Below are 11,798 nucleotides of genomic sequence, written 5' to 3'. Positions count from 1 at the left end.
AATAAATAAAATCTTTAAAAAAAAAAAAAAAAGAAAGAAAGCTAGCTCCACATTTTCTGTGCATAGAAAATTTCACTTAAAAAGTCTCAGGGGGGCGCCTGGGTGGCTCAGTGGTTGAGGCCTCTGCCTTCAGCTCAGGTCATGATCTCAGGGTCCTGGGATCGAGACCCACATCAGACTCTCTGCTCAGCAGGGAGCCTGCTTCCTCCTCTCTCTCTGCCTGTCTCTCTGCCTGCTTGTGATCTGTCAAATAAATTAAAAAAAAAAAAAAATCAGGGGGGAAATAAATAAATAAATAGATAATGAATAAAGTCTCAGGGGGAGGGGCCCCTGGGTGGCTTAGTGGGTTAAGCCTCTACCTTTGGCTCAGGTCGGTCTCAGGCTCGGGTCATGGTCTCGGGGTCCTGGGATACAGTCCCGCATCGGGCTCTCTGCTCAGCGGGGGGCCTGCTTCCTCCTCTCTCTCTGCCTGCCTCTCTGCCTACTTGTGATCTCTGTCTGTTAAATAAACAAATAAAATCTTAAAAATAATAATAATAATAATATGAAATTAAATGAAACGAAACAAAAAACAAAAGGTAAAATGTCTCAGGAAGGGGCGCCTGGGCAGTTCAGTGGGTTGAGCTGTCTGACTCGGGTTCAGCTTAGGTCACCATCTCTGGGTCGTGTCTGGCTCTGAGCTGGGTTTGGAGCCTGCCTGGGATTCTCTTATATTCCCCCACCCAATGCCCCCACTCACCTGTGCGTGTGCACACACACTCTCTCTCTAAAATGAATAAATAAAATCTCATTTTTAAAAAAAGCCTGGGGTAAAAAAGAGCAGAGGGAGGAGAAAAGGCAAGACTGGACCTGTTGACAACACAGGTTTACTGTAGGTGCTCAAAGGTCTGTGACTTGTTTTCTAAGATGTGACTTTTTTAAATGGATTAAAAAAAAAAAAAAAAAAAACCAGTAAATGGGGCACCTGGGTGGTTCAGTCAGTTAAACGTCTGCCTTTGGCTCAAGTCAAGCCCCGAATCAGGCTCCCTGCTCAGTGGGGAGCCTGCTTCTCCCTCTGCCTGCCACTCCCCCTGCTTGTGCTCTGTCAAATAAAAAAATAAAAAAATTAAATATTTTTAAAAATTAAAAAATAAAAAAAAAAATTTTAATTAAAAAGCAAGGGGCGCCTGGGTGGCTCAGAGGGCTAAAGCCTCTGCCTTCAGCTCAGGTCATGATCTCGGGGTCCTGGGATCGAGTCCCAAATCGGGCTCTCTGCTCAGCAGGGAGCCTGCTTCCCCCCTCTCTCTCTGCCTGCCTCACTGCCTACTTGTGATCTCTGTCAAATAAATAAATAAAATCTTTAAAAATTTAAAAAGCCATCATTTAAGTATCTTAAAATATAAAATTTAAATGATACTTATATTAATATCAAGTTGCATTTAACATACTAATAAAGAAGCCAATGTACCATTAAATTTAGTTTGTTTTACAACCATTAAATATAACTGATTTCTACCCTGATCCCTTCTACTTTATGTACTGTATTCAGAAACACTACAAGAAGGCGTCCACAGGGTTCAGCAGACTGCCGAGAGGACCATAACCACTGGCCACAAGCAACTCCACCTGCAGTCACCATGTAAAGAACACACACCTCCTGGGAAGGAGGGACTCATCATCACTGAGAACAGCCTCCTGAAAGCCAGAAAATCAAAATGAAATCTAAAAGAATACCCCAGGGGCGCCTGGGTGGCTCAGTGGGTTAAAGCCTCTGCCTTTGGCTCAGGTCATGATCCCAGAGTCCTGGAACTGAGCCCCGCATCGGGCTCTCTGCTCAGCGGGGAGCCTCCTTCCCCCTCTCTCTGCCTACTTGTGATCTCTGTCAAATAAATAAATAAAATCTTTAAAAAAAAAAAAACAAAAAAAACAAGAACTATCAGAAACCAAGATTTCTTACAGAAATGGGACGCCTGGGTGGCTCAGTCTGTTAAATGCCTGCCTTCGGCTCAGGTCACAACCCCAGGATCCTGGGATCAAGTCCCACATCAGGCTCCTTGCTTGGCGGGGGGCCTGCTTCTTCCTCTGCCTGCTTGTGCACACTCTCTCTCTGACAAATAAATAAAATCTTTAAAAATAAAATAAAATTTAAGGAAAAAAAAAAGATTTCTTACAGAAATGGCTACCTCCAGGTCAGGTACAGCACACACAGGAGGAGCCAGGAAGACATCCCCAGAAGGATGTCAGAAAGATAGGGGGTTCTCTTAACCATTTTCTTAAGTTCCGTACATGAATGAAAACTTCCATGACAAGATCTTGAACACACACACTTAGAAGGCATCGAAGGACGTAATGGGAGCACTCACAGGGGCAGGATTCAGGGAGGTAAACCCCACGTCACGGAGAGCAAGGGGTGGCTGAAAGGCTGACGGCTCTGCTAGGAGCTGAGGACCAGAGCCCCAGGGCTCTCGGGGAGCATCAGAGCAAGGAGAGGGCTGTGAACCCAGGCTGCTGTATCCCTAACTCGGAGCTGCCCGCTCCCTCAGACGCCTGGCCCAAGCAAGCATAAATGCTCCCCAGGAATACCATCCCAGACTCTGCATTATTTCAAACAATTTTAAAAACGTAATCTACCGCATGAGCACACATGTGCACACACACAAACTGGCCTACAGAGACAAAAATTCACAGAAACAACAAGTAAGAATGGAAAAAGCAGGCCAGAGTTGCTAGGTATTTGCAGTTGCAAAACCATACTCTAATGTATGCTGGGGGAAGAAATATATAGAAATATAAATTAGTAAACGAAAAATAAAACCGCTGTGAGCGTCATACTCCAAAGGATAAGACCTACTGGAGAAACTGGTAGAAACTTTCGTTAAAATCAAGGTCGACAAAAAGCCTTGATGCTTCCCTGAGCAGACAGAACCAGTTCAGTCATGCAGGCAAAACTCATTCAGCTCATTGTCTGAGACCGACTTAACCTGGGTCGGCCCTCCCTTGTGCCTCTGGAAATGCAAGCAGAAGCTGGGCTGCTTCCCAAGGCTGGTGTGAGGCAACCACTGACCAGCTCCCAATCCCACGTAAGAACACTAGCACCACGACCAAACCTGGGAAGATGACACAGTCACCGACGTCTCCCAGAGGAGCTGCTTTATGACCCTGCACCGCTGAGCCTCTCTCCATGCTGAGTCGAGCGCTCCCAGTTTGCAAACTGGTTTCCGAGTGTGCGCGCGATAAACTTTTGCAGACTGTTACTTCACTGACCCACTGGTCTTACTTTGGCTATTTTGAGCCTTTGACACTTCACAGTGTCAAGCAACAGTAGAATGCAAACAAGACTCCAGTGACTCTGGGGCCAGAGAAAACAGGTGCTGGTGCCCTCAGAGCCCACTGAGCTCTCCCACTGAGCTTTCTCCCCAAACCTGAAATTTTAAGGTAAGTCTCTCTGGGTTCTGAGCCCTCCAACCTTCTTGTGCACACTGGCTTTCTGTCCCTGCTTTGCTCTCTAGTTTCCCTTTGTTGAAACTTCTGGTAAGTCACCCATCCTGTTCAAAGGGGGAGACACAGGGTTCCCAGTGATTTGGAACAGCTGTTAGAAACTAAGGCCCTCAGAGTTAAGGTGTTTCAGGGAATCCAAAGGCGAAGAGGTCCTGGGACCAGGCTCTTGTGCCTTTCTCCAAGAAGAGGTCAACTTCTGGATAACCAGAAACTGTAATGGCCGTTGTGGGCGGGGGGGGGGGGGGGGGGGGGGGGGGGGGGGGGGGGCGGGGGGAGCTTTCTTTAGCTCAGCCCACGATAAGGGGCACCTGGAGAAGAGGATCCCCAACCTCTCAGAGACCACAATGGAGTGCAGAAGCTTCCAAAACACAAAAATGACTTCAAAAACAGCTCTAAAAGGATCCTTACAGAATGCAAATTAAAAAATTTTCAGTAAAATCTTTGGACCACCTGAGAAAGAAACCTTAACGTACTCCATGTGCCAAGAACCCTATTAGGAGCCAACTACTCTTGAGTTTTGTATCTGAGACATGACTAAAATTTTTTGAAACAGAAGCTGTAAGATCTCCGTGTCTATCTTCAGGTCTGTGATGCCTACGTCCGTGCTGCAGATGTGATTACCTCCTCTGACCACTATTGCCAGAATTAATTTTAAAGGCTCTATTCAACTGGCTTAAAGAAAATCAGACATTTATATAAATTAAGTACACTCTCTAAAACACTGTACTAATCCAAACATTCTTCAAGTTCATTTAATCTGGGAAAATCTCTAATAAAAGCTAGTTTAAGTTTCTTGGTCTAACAAAAACAGGCATGTCTTCAGAGTTCCCAATAATGAACATGATGTAAACAGGAAACTCTCCTACGCAGGTTTACAGATGGAGTAAGCTCATAGTGTCTCTAGGTTATAGAATGTATCAACAAGAGAACAGTTAAGATGATGGTTAATTATTTAATGTCTGATCCAAGCCTCCTTGTTAGAAATAGGCCATTTAAATAAATATAAATAAGAACAAAGTTTCTACTGTTAAACTAACCGATGTTCACTGACTATTTAAATCATTTCCACATTAGATAAACATTAAAGGCTAAGCCTGCTTATTTAATTCCTGACTTTTTAATTTTTACAGGGAAAAAATATTTGACTGTTAATAAATGTGTTTTATGTCAGACTGAAATTTTTTAAATTTATTTATTTGATATTGAAAGAGAGAGAGAATGCCCAAACAGGGGGAGGGGCAGAGGGAGAAGCAGGTCCCCCGCTGAGCAGGGAGCCTCATGTGGGGCTTGATCCCAAGAAACCTGAGATCACAACCTGAGCTGAAGGGAGATGTTTAACCAACTGTGCCATCCAAACCCCCCCAAAAAAATTTTATATGAAGCAGAATACACTAGGAATTTTATTTTTTTAAAGATTTTATTTATTTATTTGACAGAGAGAGATCACAAGTAGGCAGAGAGGCAGGCAGAGAGAGAGGAGGAAGCAGGCTCCCTGCTGAGCAGAGAGCCTGATGCGGGACTCGAACCCAGGACCCTGGGACCATGACCCGAGCCAAAGGCAGAAGCTTTAACCGACTGAGCCACCCAGGCGCGCCCCTACACTAGGAATTTTAGAAAAAACGTATCAGTCTGCTAATCTACTAGAGGATGCTAACATATGACAGACTGCTCACAACGCCGGCGGGTTTTCCCTGAAAAGCAAAGTTAAGATCTGTTAAAAGCTGGAAAAGGGGAGTGAAAAGTGCACCAGAGAAAGCATGAGAACACTAGAGCAGCGGCACAAATTAACTCCACACAACCATGCGCAGACAAGGCCCGAGGCAGCCGGGCTCCCTAGAGCTCCCTACCACTGCAAACTACTTCACTCTTCTCAAGCTGTGTTTACAGACCCCTAGTGAGTTGTGATAAACACTTATTTAAATAGGAAATATAGGTGCACCTGGGTGGCTCAGTCAGTTGACCACCCAACTCTTGGTTTCAGCTCAGGTCATGAACTCAAGGTCCTGGGATCAAGCCCCGGGTCGGGTTCCACACTCACCGCCGAGTCGGCTTGAGACTCTTTCTCCCTCCATCTCTCCTCCCCTCTGCCCTCCCCACACTCACACACGCTCTAAGATCTTTTAAAAAGTAAACAGGAAATACTCTCATTATTTGTAGCTACCTATATACATAAATGGATAATACCTATATTCAATGTGTCCATTACTTACAAAGAATTTATTATGCATTTATCTATGGAGAAATAAAAGAATTTCAAAAATGCCAAGAGTGCATGCACAGCATACACTGAAAACAGGAAATACATGTCAGTTGATTAGGCTTTTATTTTAGTTACTTACAAGGTTATATAAATATTTGTAGTATGTGCTGGGCCAAAATATACATTGTATTTTTTGCTGTGGAATGATCCCACATGTTTGAAAGCCACTGCTTTGATACCAGAGTATACTGAGCAACAAAAGGTCTAGGAGCCAGTTGGAAACACCAATACAAAACCAGCTCTCTGTCCGTCCTGCACACACACAGCGACAGCCCCAGGCCACTCCGGGCGCACTCTCCAACAGGCTCACAGGTTCTCACATTGTTTTCCGTTTTGCAGGCAGGCAACAATCTGTACTTAAAAGAACTCCTATTTCTTGTAACTACAATTCAGTCTTGAACAACACTGGGGCTGGGACTGCCAGCACTGTCAAGAAATCCACATAGAACTTGTGACTCCCCAACACCTTAACCAGTAATTGCTACTGTTGACTGGAAGCCCTGCCTATCATGAAAAGAGTTGGTTAATACATTCTGTATGTTACAGGTATCATATGCTATATTCTCACAATCAAGTAGGCCAGGGCGAAAAGCCCTTAAGAAAATATATTTTTATAGTATTGTCCTGTATTATTTACTGAAAAACGCCTGCCCATGAGGGGGCCCGTGCAGTCCACAGTCCTTGTTTAGGGGCCAATTAGTTCCGGCAAAGCCGGAACTTTGCACGGCTGGGAGTGCCAGGGCAGCTCACTGGTAGTCACGGCTCGGCTGTCAGTTTAGAGGCTGCTGACCCGCCTTCCTCATCTTGGTTCTCCCTCTGCTGAGGGAGACAGTCCTCACCTGTCCTGTTCCCACCTGTCCTATCACGCCCACTCCAGCAGAGCCAAGTCAGAAGCCTCCAGACCTTCTCATACTGTCCTCGCCAAAAGGCACTTGGCTCATGTAAACTATGTACCAGGAATGTACACTCATTCCGTGTAATGCACAAACACTACTGCTATCCTCGAACAGGGAACCCGTGATTACTCTCTAACAACTGCCTTGCCGATTTATTTTCTAGGTAGAGTCTTAAGTTTCATAAATTGTGAGCATCTCAACGGATAAGGTTGCAACTGTCAGCAGAAAGTATTTATCTGTTTACTTATCTTTGTGATTTTCATTCCTTAACCTCTTTACCTGCTCCCCCATCTGCCTGCGCCCGCCCCTCTGGTGACCAGCACTGTGTTCTCTGTGCTGAGAGTCTGTTTCTCGGTTTGCCTGTGCGTTTACGTGTCTTTTTCCCCTTTGCTCGTTTAACTTCTACATATTAGTGAATTTGTATGGTGTTTATCTTTCTCTAACTAATTTCACTTAGCATAATACCCTCTAGCTCTATCCACATCACTGCAATGGGAAGATTTCATTCTTTTATGAATGACTGACATTCCACAGTCTGTATACACCACACCTCCTTTTTCATGCACCTACTGATAAACGCTTGGGCTGCTGCCATCAGGTGGCTACTGCTGATAATGCTGCCGTAAACACTGCGGTGCATGGCCCCCTTTGGATTAGTACTTCTGTATTCTTCAGGTAAATACCCCATAGTGCTACTGGCTGGAGCGTAAGACAGTTCTGTTTTTGAGGAACCTCCATGCTGTTCTCTAGAGTAGCTGAACCAGCTTGCACTCCCACCAACAGTGAGAGAGGATGCCCCTTTCTTCACATCCTCACCAACACTTCCTGTTGCCTGTGTTTCTTATTTTAATCATTCTGACTGGTGTGAGGAGACACTTCATTGTAGTTCTGACTGCATGTCCTTGATGAGGAGTGATACTGGGCATCTTTTCATGTCTGTAGAACACACAGATGTCTTCTTAGGGGAAATGTGGTTCTTGTCTTCTGACCAATTTTTAATTGGATTATTTGTTACTTTGGTTACTTTCTATCAGTGCTTTACGTATTTTAGATACTAACCCTTTACTAGATGTGTCATTTGCAAACATCTTCTCCCACTCCGTAGGCTGCGGTCTTCTTGATGGTCTCCTTTACTGTGCAGAAGCTCCTTACGTTGATGGAGTTTACTTCTCTTTTGTTTCCATTGCCTCCAGAGACTCATCCAGAAAAGGGCTAAGGCTGATGTCACAGAGATCACTGCCTACATTCTCTTCAAAGATTTTTGTGGTTTCAGATCTCACCTTCGGGTCTCTCATCCATTCTGAGTTTATCTATATGGTGAAAGAAAGTGATCTCGTTTTATTCTTTTCTATGTTGCTGTCCACTTGACCAAACATCATTTGTTGAGAAGACTTCTTCCCACTGTATATTCATTCCTCTTATGTCAAAATGTAATTGACCAGGGTTAGGCCTCTGCCTTCAGCCCAGGTCATGATCCTGGAGTCCTGGGATGAGTCCCACATCAGGCTCTCTGCTCAGCGGGGAGCCTGCTTCCCACCCCCCCCCCACCCCACCTGCCTCTCTGCCTACTTGTGATCTCTCCCTCTGTCAAATAAATAAAACCTTTTAAAAAAATTACTTGACCATATAATCGTAGATTTCTGGGTTTTCTGTTCTATTCCATTGATCTATGCATCTACTTTTCTATCGGTATCCTACGACTTTAATTACTATCACTTTGTAACATAACTTGAAATCTGGAATTATAGAGTTCCAGATTTCTCTTTTTCAAGATTGCTTTGGCTATTTGAGGTCGTCTGTGGTTCCACACAAATTTTAGGATTGTAAGCTCTAGTTCTGTGAAAAACGTTGTTGGTATTTTGATAGAGAATACACTGAACTGACAGAATCCTTTGGGTACTATAGACATTTTCAAAATACTTGTTCTTCCAATTCATGAGTAAGGATGAACACTTTCCGTTTCTTTTTGGTGTCAACTTTCATTTCTTTCACCAAAGTTTTATACTTTTTTGAGTAAAGATCTTTCACTTCTTAGATCAAGTCTATTCCCATTTTATTGGTTTTGATGCAAATATAAATGGGATTGTTTTCTTAATCTCACTTTCCTCTGCTTCACTATTGTTGTACAGAAATACAACAGCTTTCTGTACATTGATTTTATATCCTGTGACTTCACTGAACTCATTTATCAGTTCCAGTATTTTCAGTGGAGTCTCACAGTTTCCTTTATACAGTGTCATACATAGACAATCACATAGATAGATATTTACAGTCACCTACAAATAGTGAGAGTTTTACTTCTTCCTCTCCAACCTTTTCTTTCTCTGTATAAAACTGTTATGGTTAGTACATCCAGTACTATGGCGAATACAGTGTTGAGAGGAGACATCCTTGTCTTTTTCCTGACCTTAGGGGAAAGGCTCTCAGTTTTTCCCCATTAAGTATGATGTTCAATAAGGGCTTTTCTCATACAGGCCTTTATTTTGTTGAGGTATGTTCCCTGCTCTGCTTTGTTGAGGAATTTTATCATGAATGGATGTTGTACTTTGTCAAATGCTTTTTCTGCATCTATTGAAAATGTTTTTATTCTCTCTTACCAATGTGATATATCACAATGACTGCTTTGTGCATAATAAACCACCCTTGCAACCCAGGAATAAATCTCACTTGATTATGGGGAATAATTCTTTAACATATTGCTGGGATACAAGTTTTGTTGTTTGTCTTTTGGGTTTGTTTGGTTTTTTTTTTTTTTTTAGATTTATTTTTGCCAGAGAGGGAGGAAAGAAAGGGTGAGCATGAGCAGGGGGGCAGGGCAGAGGGAGAAGCAAATTCTTCACGGACCAGGGAGCCCAAGGTAGGACTCAATCCCAGGATCCCAGCCTCATGACCTGAGCAGACACTTAATCAACTGAGCCATCCAGGCGCCCAGTTTGCTACTGTTTATTTGAGAATTTCTGCATCTTTATTCATGAGAGACTACATTCATGTAGGTCCCCCCCCCCCTTGTCTTTAACCAGTTCTACTATCAGGGTGATAGTGGCTACATAAAATTTGGAGGTTTTCTTTCTTTTTTTTTTTTAATAGTTTGAGAATAGGTATTAATTCTTCTTTACAAGTTTGGTAGAACTGACCTGTGAAACTCTCTTGTCCTAGACTTTTGTCTGTTGGGAGATTTTTTATTACCGACTTGATCTCCTTGCTGGTAATCAGTCTGTTCAAATTTTCAGTTTCTTCCTATTTCAATTTTCTTAAGTTACAGGTTTCTAGGAATTTCTACTCATCTCTTCTAAGCTGTCCAATTTGTTGGTATTTGATTTTTCATAATATTGTTACAACTATTTGTATTTTTGTGGTGTTGACTGCTACATCTCCTCTCCACTAGGGATTTTTAGTTGGGTCTGGCTTTTTTTTCTTTTTTTAAGATTTTCTTTATTCATTTGAGAAAGAGAGAGAGTGAGAGAGAGCATGAGGGGGGAGAAGGTGACTCCCCATGGAGCTGGGAGCCTGATACGGGACTCAATCCTGGGACTCCAAGATCATGACCTGAGACGAACGCAGTCGCTCAACCAACTGAGCCACCCAGGCATCCGACTCTTCTTTTTTTAATGAACCTTGCTAGGTTTATCAATTTTGCTGACTATTCCAAAGAACCAGCCGCTGGTTTCACAGACCTGTCCTACTGGTTTTTTTTAGTTTCTATTTATCACTTATTTCTGCTTGAATCCTGTTTTCCTTCCACTTGCTAGATTTGGGTTTTGTTCTTTTTCTAGTCCCTTTATGTATAAGGTTAGATTGTTTGAGATTCTTCTTGCTTCTTGAGGTAGGCCTGTATTGTTATAAACTTCCCTCTTAGAACCACTTTTGCTACATCCCAAAGATTTTGGAACACTGTCTTTACACATTCATTTCTTTCCATGTAATTTGTTCTTTTTGATTTCTTGGTTGACCCATTGTTTAGTAGCAGGTTGTCTGACCTCGATGTAATTGTGTTCTTTCCATATTTTTTCTTGTGGGTGATTAGTTCTAGTTTCATAGCATTGTGGTCAGAAAAGATGCATGGTATGACTTCAATTTGAATTTGAGACTTGTTTTGTGGCAGAGTGTGCCATCTATTCTAAAGAACATTCCATGTTGCACTTGAAGACAAAGTGTATTCTGCTTTCTTTGGATGGAATGTTCTAAATATGTCTACAAAATTCATCTGGTCCAGTGTGTCATTCAAAGCTACTGTTTTATTTGGAATGATCTGTCCATTAATGTAAGCAGGGTGCTAAAGTCCCCTACTATTATTTTATTACTATCAATTAGTTACTTTACATGTTATTAACTTTTATTTATTTTGGTGCTTTCATGTTGGGTGCATAAATATTTACAGTTGTTATAGCCTCTTGCTGAGTTGTCCTCTTTATTACTGTGTAGGGTCCCTCTTTATCTCTTATTACAGTCTTTATTTTAAAGTTTATTTGGTCAGGGGCGCCTGGGTGGCTCAGTGGGTTAAAGCCTCTGCCTTCGGCTCAGGTCATGATCTCAGGGTCCTGGGATGGAGTCCCACATTGGGCTCTGCTCAGCGGGGAGCCTACTTCCTCCTCTCTCTCTGCCTGCCTGATCTCAGCCTACTTGTAATCTCTGCCTGTCAAATAAATAAATAAATAAAATCTTTAAAAAAAAATAAAGTTTATTTGGTCAGATACCAGTAATGCTACCTGGCTTTTTTTTTTTTTTACATCTACCTGCATGAGAAATGTTCCTCCATCCTCTCACTTTCAATCTGCAGGTGTCCTTCGGTCTGAAACAAGTCTCTTGTAGGCAGCATGCGTAGATGGGTTTATTCTTTTTTTATTCTACTCTGTCACCCTGTGTCTTTTGATTAAACATTTAGTCCACTTACACTTACATTCACTAATGATATGTATTTTTCGACTTCTTTAACTTACTTTGTGGTTCCTTCTGTAGATTTTCTCTCATCTTTTCTTCTCTTGCTCTCATGGACTGCTGGCTTTCTTTAGTAATACACTTGGATTCTTTTTTTTTTTTTTTTTTAATATTTTATTTATTTATTTGACAGAGAGATCACAAGGAGGCAGAGAGGCAGGCAGAGAGAGAGAGAGGAGGAAGCAGGCTCCCGGCTGAGCAGAGAGCCCGATGCGGGGCTCGATCCCAGA

The 11,798-nt window shown here is 42.6% G+C and overlaps 1 protein-coding gene across 6 annotated transcripts in view; it reads right to left on the bottom strand.

Annotated features, from left to right (window-relative positions):
• The window catches only part of SPIN1 (spindlin 1), an 80,160-nt gene that overhangs the window by 43,612 nt on the left and 24,750 nt on the right, over nucleotides 1-11,798 (bottom strand). The window contains exon 2 of one of the 6 annotated variants that reach the window (XM_059412082.1): nucleotides 7,693-7,943. The exons of the other annotated variants lie outside the window; for them this stretch is intronic. The gene's annotated coding sequence lies outside the window, so the exon portion shown is untranslated. The remainder of the gene's footprint in view (nucleotides 1-7,692; nucleotides 7,944-11,798) is intronic. 6 annotated transcript variants of the gene reach the window in all.

Source organism: Mustela nigripes, chromosome 9, assembly GCF_022355385.1.
Source record: "Mustela nigripes isolate SB6536 chromosome 9, MUSNIG.SB6536, whole genome shotgun sequence".
Classification (NCBI taxonomy): domain Eukaryota; kingdom Metazoa; phylum Chordata; class Mammalia; order Carnivora; family Mustelidae; genus Mustela; species Mustela nigripes.
The sequence above is the reverse complement of the archived record's forward strand: the minus strand, read 5'-3'. Positions and strand labels throughout refer to the sequence as shown.